This window comes from Magnolia sinica, chromosome 11, assembly GCF_029962835.1.
Source record: "Magnolia sinica isolate HGM2019 chromosome 11, MsV1, whole genome shotgun sequence".
In the NCBI taxonomy this organism is placed as follows: domain Eukaryota; kingdom Viridiplantae; phylum Streptophyta; class Magnoliopsida; order Magnoliales; family Magnoliaceae; genus Magnolia; species Magnolia sinica.
Genome location: NC_080583.1, coordinates 73,008,213 through 73,015,985, shown reverse-complemented (window position 1 = coordinate 73,015,985; position 7,773 = coordinate 73,008,213). Strand labels below are relative to the sequence as shown.

The 7,773-nt window shown below is 38.3% G+C and overlaps 1 long non-coding RNA gene and 1 pseudogene across 2 annotated transcripts; both read right to left on the bottom strand.

The window, feature by feature from the left end:
* Nucleotides 1-222: 222 nt before the first annotated feature.
* On the bottom strand, nucleotides 223-3,289 carry LOC131219345 (uncharacterized). 2 transcript variants are annotated; one of them, XR_009158115.1, is made up of 4 exons: nucleotides 2,083-3,289; nucleotides 1,883-1,950; nucleotides 566-637; nucleotides 223-470 (listed from the first exon to the last, which is right to left on the bottom strand). It is a non-coding gene; the product is annotated as an uncharacterized LOC131219345 (long non-coding RNA). The 2 variants fall into 2 exon arrangements; XR_009158116.1 differs by lacking the exon at nucleotides 566-637 and having other exon boundaries at nucleotides 223-508; nucleotides 2,083-3,220.
* Nucleotides 3,290-3,790: 501 nt separating this feature from the next.
* On the bottom strand, nucleotides 3,791-6,706 carry LOC131219344 (probable inactive purple acid phosphatase 1; annotated as a pseudogene).
* Between the last annotated feature and the right edge of the window lie 1,067 nt (nucleotides 6,707-7,773).

The window sequence follows — 7,773 nt, the reverse complement described above, 5'->3', positions numbered from 1 at the left end:
CCTAAGCAAAGGAATAGATAATAGAGACGCACCAAAATGCCCTGAGGAACAGCAGAATGTTGAGAAACTGCACACTCCCAGTCTGCAAACTGACTTTGAGAAGGCAAATCTCCCAACCCATTTTTTCAAAGCTTTTAAAAGAACCCAGAGACCCAGATGCATTTCTTCTTTGTATATTATACCTTGGCAGGTGGCTCTACAAGCATGGGCTCAAATGGGAAAAGAGAGAAAAGGAAGATATCATTACCATTCTAAGTATCTTATGCATTTGCAGCTCTTGCCATCGAAAACAGAAAAAATGAAAAGAGAGACAGAGGTAAAGCAAAGAAACAGAAAATCTTGGATGTCCATGGTGGAAACCTACCAAGGCCCCACAGTAGGGATAATGACGGACCCAAAATTAAAGCATATCCAGCTCAAGTAGACCACACTGTAGAAACAGTGGGGATAATGATGTCAATGGTGGAAACCTACCAAGGCCCCACAGTGATGTTTTTTGTCATCCGACCTAAATGACCAATAAATAAATAAATAAATCAAATCAAATCAGTAGCAAGATACAGACCTTACAAGCTCCCAGAGAAATACTTCCTTGTGGCTATACAGACTGAAATATCAAGTCCAAAAGGCAGCTGACCTGCATAATTAAGAAACCATGAGAACAATCAATCAGATATAATCAGACGTAACAGGCAATCCTGATGGATCAGTGGGGCTAGAAACTACTCAAACATATTTAGGTTTACCAGTAAAAACAGGGGTAGGACCCATTTCTATCATGGATCCCATACACATACTCGTAGTCATATCCATCATGTCATATGCAGTATGGGCATGCCAGTGGACTTGAAGAATCTGGGGTATTTGTTAATTGTTAGTTTCTCTACCCCTATGGTTTTTTATTTTTTTATTTTTTATTGGGTGAATCAGATTTTGTTGCCCTATAGTTGATACTTCTTGATTCATCCTCTTTACCGGTTAGTTGTAAATCAACATTTTCTCTCTTTAGAAGCATATTAGAGTTTGTTGAGGAGAGTCTAGTTGCTGTTTTGAATAAGAAAAGTTAGAAGGCAGTTATAAACAGAATTTGGTTTATTTTCCAGTCCTCAGAATTGGGAAAGTAAGAAGTTTGTTTGAAACATAGTTTCTATGTTTTAGAGTCCTGTGACGTACTGATGCATATTGCTATAATATTCTGAAATGTATAGTGTTAAGGATGTTTTGAGCCCATTGCTTGAATTATGAAAATTCGAGCAACTAATTGTTCTGGGCTAATTTTCAGGCCTTACGGTCTATTTTCTTCTAGGACTTTGCTACAACTTTTTGATTCAGATCCTGTATTTTTCTTGTACGAGGTTTTGAGCTGCACCAATGTTGCAAGCGAGGTTTAAAATCAGTGTATTGGGTATCATATTGTTCGCCATAACCTATTAGCTGAATTGGAAGCCTTTCACTTATTGAAGCCTGGATTGTTTGCAATGTGGATTTCCAATTGTCTGGAATAGTCAAAGTTCACCACTGTTAGCAAGTACAGCATGGGGCCTGATAACATCTGTAGGTGATATTTAGTCTTGGCTATATCTGCAGTAGGACCAGAAATTTAAACGGTCGGATTGAAATATACACGTACTGCATGAGCAGATTTATCAAGCTCCAGCAGAGTACCATACAATTCATGAAGGGAAGAGAGTAAGACATTTATAACAGAATAAATTTTGAAAAAAGGAAAAGGGTATTTGGGTATGTGGGCATTTCTTCAATGCCTTTTGAAGAACAAAGCTCATTGCTTGCTTTAGAAGAACAAAAATTTGGGTATGTGGGTATTTGGGTGTAATTTTACAGCTAAATCATCTCATAATATCACAACAAGCTCTCAGTTTACCTTGACAACAGATGCTCCTGTTGCGAATTTTTTTCCAAGCTTCTTTGAAGCCTCGCTCAGTTTAACACCTGAAACAACAAGCCATGCATCATGTGGAGTTATAAAACAAAATTAGAAACTTCTAGAAAACAATGGGATTCCATCAAACTTTTGAACTAAAAATGAAAAAAGAATTGCAGTGGACAATGGACATTGCTCACCAAAGAGTTCAAGGCCTTTCACAATTGTGACACATTTGCGTTTATTTCGAACAACCTTTTCAATGACAACTTCTTGTTTCTCACACAACAAACATTGGCATTTCAATGAAGAACAGAAACTGATGGAACATTACTAATTCAACTATGAATGACTGGAGTATTAGTCTCGATATAAAATGATGAAAACTCAACAATTGCGAAGTTGGCAATGGCAAAAGAAAGATTGATAGCATGAAGACATCATATAGAATCATAACCCCAACAAGTTCATGTTGCTATCTAGTTTTGAATAGTATTTTTGTTCTACAATAAAAAGCCATTCCTAAACATGAATAAACAAATGCACATCACAAATAACGTTCTTATGAATTCTCAAATTTTTGGAACTGGTACCCCAATAACTAAAATACCTTCAACAACCATAGACAAGTTGTACCAACCTAGTGATGTTAAAACTATAAATCCAGAATGTTCAGAAGAGTTAATCATAGAACAAAACTACTCAAACAACCATGAAGCTATATAATCAATTAACCGTTGAGTAGCAGCAAAACAAAAATCAGCTACCAATAATGCTCTGAAACTGACAGTGATTAACACTGAAAGATGATCAGTGCAGAGTCTAAACTGGGAGGATTCTCAAAAACATGAAATCACATCAAGGGTTGTGATCATGGTATGTAGACACGACGCTGAAATCAACCAAAAAAAAAAGATCTAGATCTATCACAAGCAGTATCAAACAGATTCAATGGAATAAAAACACAACCCTCGCGAATCGAAATCTTTACCAACAAATACAACAGCGGATGTATTAAAATCCAATTGGAGGGAATATCCAAAACTGAATGCTGCCTTACCAAAGCTCCTCAGACTCTTCACTGGTTTCAATTATTTTCTGTGTTCTGATTTTGTTCATTATCCTCTCATCCCAAATCAACATTAAAGATTTCTTCTGAAATTTCACATTAGCATGCTATGAAGGAACACCACCTGGTGGTATGTTGGGAATCAGTTTTGGAGATAGGAAATAGTCATGCCCAACCGATTGGATGATAAGCTACCATCCAACAAGTTGAAGTGTTCTCTAATTAGGGATTCAACATAGTAAATCCCTAATTAGGGTTTCAACATTGTAAATCCCTAAATAGGAATTCACCATTGTAAAATCCTAATTAGGGTTTCAACATTGAATATACTCAATCTTAAGAGAGATTGAGCGCGAGATTCACACACACACACACACACACACACACACACACACACACACACACGCAGAGAGAGAAAGAGAGACCTGAGACAGAGAGAGATCGAGAGTGATTGTGCCACGTACAGAGGTTGCTTCACCGCTCGATTGAGAGAGAGCTCTCGTTCTCCCAAGCAGAACAGAGAGAGAGAGAGAGAGAGAGAGAGAGAGAGAGAGAGAGAGAGAGAGGGCCGCAGTGGGTAGCGGCTGGAGTTGCAGAGAGAGAGAGAGAGAGAGAGAGTCACGGTCGATAGTTGCCGGAGTTGCAGCAGAAGGTGGAGCTGCACACACACACACACACACACACACACACACACAGAGTCGGGGGTAGGAAGAAGGTGAGAGTCGCGCAGGGGCTGGGAACGAAATGAGGGTAGGGTATATATATATATATATATATATATATAAAACATCCGTTGGCCCCCTGTTTTACACAGCGCTGGTGTAAGAAGCACCGAAAGCGCTGGTGCTACTCGTTTTTGTTGTAGTGTAAGTAATGTTGTTATCACCACATGATCCGACATTATTTTTAATTATTGTTTGCAATTTCAATGACTCTAAAACCACTTAAATCAAAATAATTAGGTGAAATATAAATATAAGTACCTTAGCCCTAATGGCATTAGTCAACAAGAATCTAATGACAACCACATCAAGAAGCCAATGTCGTCCTCGGACAGTTGTCTATAGTGCAGGCCAAAATATCTCGATAATCATGTGAGATCGTGAAGGAGTCATAAACCTTTCCATCGCTACTCTTCTTATACTCAAAGAGCAATGTCGAATGGTCGAATGCGGTGAATTTCATGAACCCAAAGTCATAGTCTTTGTAAATGCTCCATTTGGTCTGGATGGTGGTAAAATCAGCCAGGCCAGCACCTCCTCCTCCAGCAACTACATGGATAGTTCCATTCAAGGTACCCTTGTAGATGGACTTCTCTTTATTCGTGCATACGTTCTGTAACAAATATAAAATATTGATGTTAATTAAAGAAGAAGAAGAAGAAGATAACTGCAAGATTACACCTTGCAGAATCTGTTTCTTTGATATATAGATGCTGAAGGCAGTTGGTGTTTGTTTGCTATTTTTCAACAGAGATGCAATCATATATCTGTGATGATGAGGATGTGAAACTTGTGCACCCAAGGAATTACATTAATCCAAAATGAACATTGTTAAGACTGATTAAAATGCGAAGAGAAACTCATGATCTTCAATCCAGGGTTTTAAATAGTATTCTCGAGTCAGTTTGTAGAGGTCAGGTCATGTTTTGACAGTGCGGGCCCCAAATGGATAGACCATGGAAAAAACTCTGATACATGGGCACTTAGAAATTACATATATGGCATACAAGTATCTAAACTGTCCAAATTATCCCAGATTAGATGTATCATGAATTTTTTAAAAATAAAAATAAAAAATAAAAAATAAAATAAAATAAAATTATCCTACTATGATTATCTGACTATGCAATTGGTGGACATTTATTGGACAGAAATGTAAAATATCCAATTGTCCCATTTCGACAAATAAGGGTCCAAGAATCAGAGGTTGTGATTTCTCAAACAATCTGATTTTGGGACCACGAATAAGCAACAGTGGCTTCCACAATTTAGTTGGTTTGATTTGAGTTAATGTATGCCACATCAGTATCAATAACTCCCCATTGACCATACCTCAAAAATGTCTGGAATTCAAAGATCCTAGCCATCCCTCTTTGACCCTTTTTCAGTTGAGCATGGAGCAATATTGCGGCATTTCCTTTCTTAACCATCAATTTGCAGGCCAATGTTCAGGGTTAGAACTGTTCCATAGAGGAGATTTTCGAGTATGGCCAATTCACTTTGGCCCATTAGATTAACAACTCGATACTGAATCATAGGCCCACTTGTACAAACTAAGGACCTGAAGACAGTGCATATCAGTGGGTTTTTTTTTTTTTTCCAAGTTGGTACAGGTGGGGCCAATGGTTGAGTGATCCAGACCAGACCATTAATATGGTGGACAAAAGTGGATAGAAGAATCCCCAAAATCTCTGGGAAATGGAAGACCCCGTGGTCATTTGAGCATGGACCATCACTGTAACTGTCCTTTTGCAGGCCACTGATCAATGGGATTAGAATTCTCCAATTGAGGAGACTTTTGTGGTATGATCCATATCAACCTTTCAGATCAACAGTCTGGATTGCTGAACCATAGGTCCGCTAGTAAAAACGACGGACCAAAAGGTACTTCATGGGCTCAGGTAAAGGATCACAGAATTCCTCTTAAATGCAACATGAATAGGAGATAAAATGTGGGTGTGTTTGGTTGCACCAAGTATTATGATATTTCATGATTAATTAGTCTAATTTGGTGCAAATGAAATTTTGCACAACCAAACGCAACCTAAACCATCAAAAAAGTCTAACCGATTTCTCTTTCTGTGTGAGTCTGTCTTTTGCAAACTCAAAACTTCAAGAATGCTATTCGGGTGAAAGAAATGTGAATAGAATAACATTACAAAACATCAAAGTTCAAGTGGTACCTGGTAGATTGGACATGTTCTTTCATAGTTGTGGACATGGCCATAAAATGCAATGTCGACCCTGTACTTCTACCAAAGTCCTTGAAGGCTCTTCCTTCCCATTGGCTCCTCAAAAGACCCTTCCTCGGCATAGAAACTATTAGTAGAATAACCCAGAACCCGATGTACAAGGAATATTAGCCATGGCTGCTTTTGTCGATCAACTGTTGCCAGGCAGTGCTCAATGAAACTATATTGCTCTGACCAGCATGTGAATCTGAGGTTTTTTGGGTGGTGGTTCATTTTTTCTATGGTGTCGCCCACAATGATGTCTTTATGCAGTTCAAGCTGCTCATATGATGAGCCCCACCACGATCATATCTCCAAAAAAATAAACCTATACAAACATCAGGTGGTCCACACCATATAAAGCAATGGATCAGCCCAAAACCTTCAAATTCACATGGTGGCCCACATGATGTTTGGATTGGTCTGATTTTTTAGGCATCCCATTTACATTGTTGGGCAACTCTTCTAAACAGGTTCAATGGCAAACTTACACCGTGGTGGGCCCACCTGCAACGTTTGGGGATGAATAAGCTCATTCTAAAAACATTATAGAGGACCCAGCCACTATATTACACCCTTAGATTTGATTCAAGCTTGCTGCTACGAATCATGATAATTCATATTTTGAATCTTAATCATATGCTAGAGCATTCCCTCAAAGCAACATGTCATGATTTCTAAACACCATTGTGGTGTAAACTATGCAAAGGTGAGTAGGGCATGAGTGAAACAAGATTCGTAAAGCCAACCCCAAATATCTGGGATAAGGTTATGAATAATAAAGAATTAGCCATTGGGAGATTGGGCTCCTCCCCATAAAATGACAGGAAAATCCAAAAAAAGAAAAAGATAAAAAAAAAAAAGAACATGGAATCATGGCATAATCAAACAAGTGTGCCAGATGCGCATCTCCAAGCATGGGTTCAATCATGTAAATGTTGACACAGCAGTGTGTTTAGAAACTTAAGTTTCCCTATGAAAGACGAAAGCTTGAAGGATACATTTGACAATTACAGAAGATTAGATTATTCTTCCAATCATAAAGCAGAAACAATTTCATTTGATGTGATTCTCATGCAATTCAAGCTGCTCATATGATGAGCCCCACCACGATCATATCTCCAAAAAAATAAACCTATACAATCATCAGGTGGTCCACACCATATAAAGCAATGGATCAGCCCAAAACCTTCAAATTCACATGGTGGCCCACATGATGTTTGGATTGGTCTGATTTTTTAGGCATCCCATTTACATTGTTGGGCAACTCTTCTAAACAGGTTCAATGGCAAACTTACACCGTGGTGGGCCCACCTGCAACGTTTGGGGATGAATAAGCTCATTCTAAAAACATTATAGAGGACCCAGCCACTATATTACACCCTTAGATTTGATTCAAGCTTGCTGCTACGAATCATGATAATTCATATTTTGAATCTTAATCATATGCTAGAGCATTCCCTCAAAGCAACATGTCATGATTTCTAAACACCATTGTGGTGTAAACTATGCAAAGGTGAGTAGGGCATGAGTGAAACAAGATTCGTAAAGCCAACCCCAAATATCTGGGATAAGGTTATGAATAATAAAGAATTAGCCATTGGGAGATTGGGCTCCTCCCCATAAAATGACAGGAAAATCCAAAAAAAAGAAAAAAAAAAAAAGGACATGGAATCATGGGCATAATCAAACAAGTGTGCCAGATGCGCATCTCCAAGCATGGGTTCAATCATGTAAATGTTGACACAGCAGTGTGTTTAGAAACTTAAGTTTCCCTATGAAAGACGAAAGCTTGAAGGATACATTTGACAATTACAGAAGATTAGATTATTCTTCCAATCATAAAACAGAAACAATTTCATGTGATGT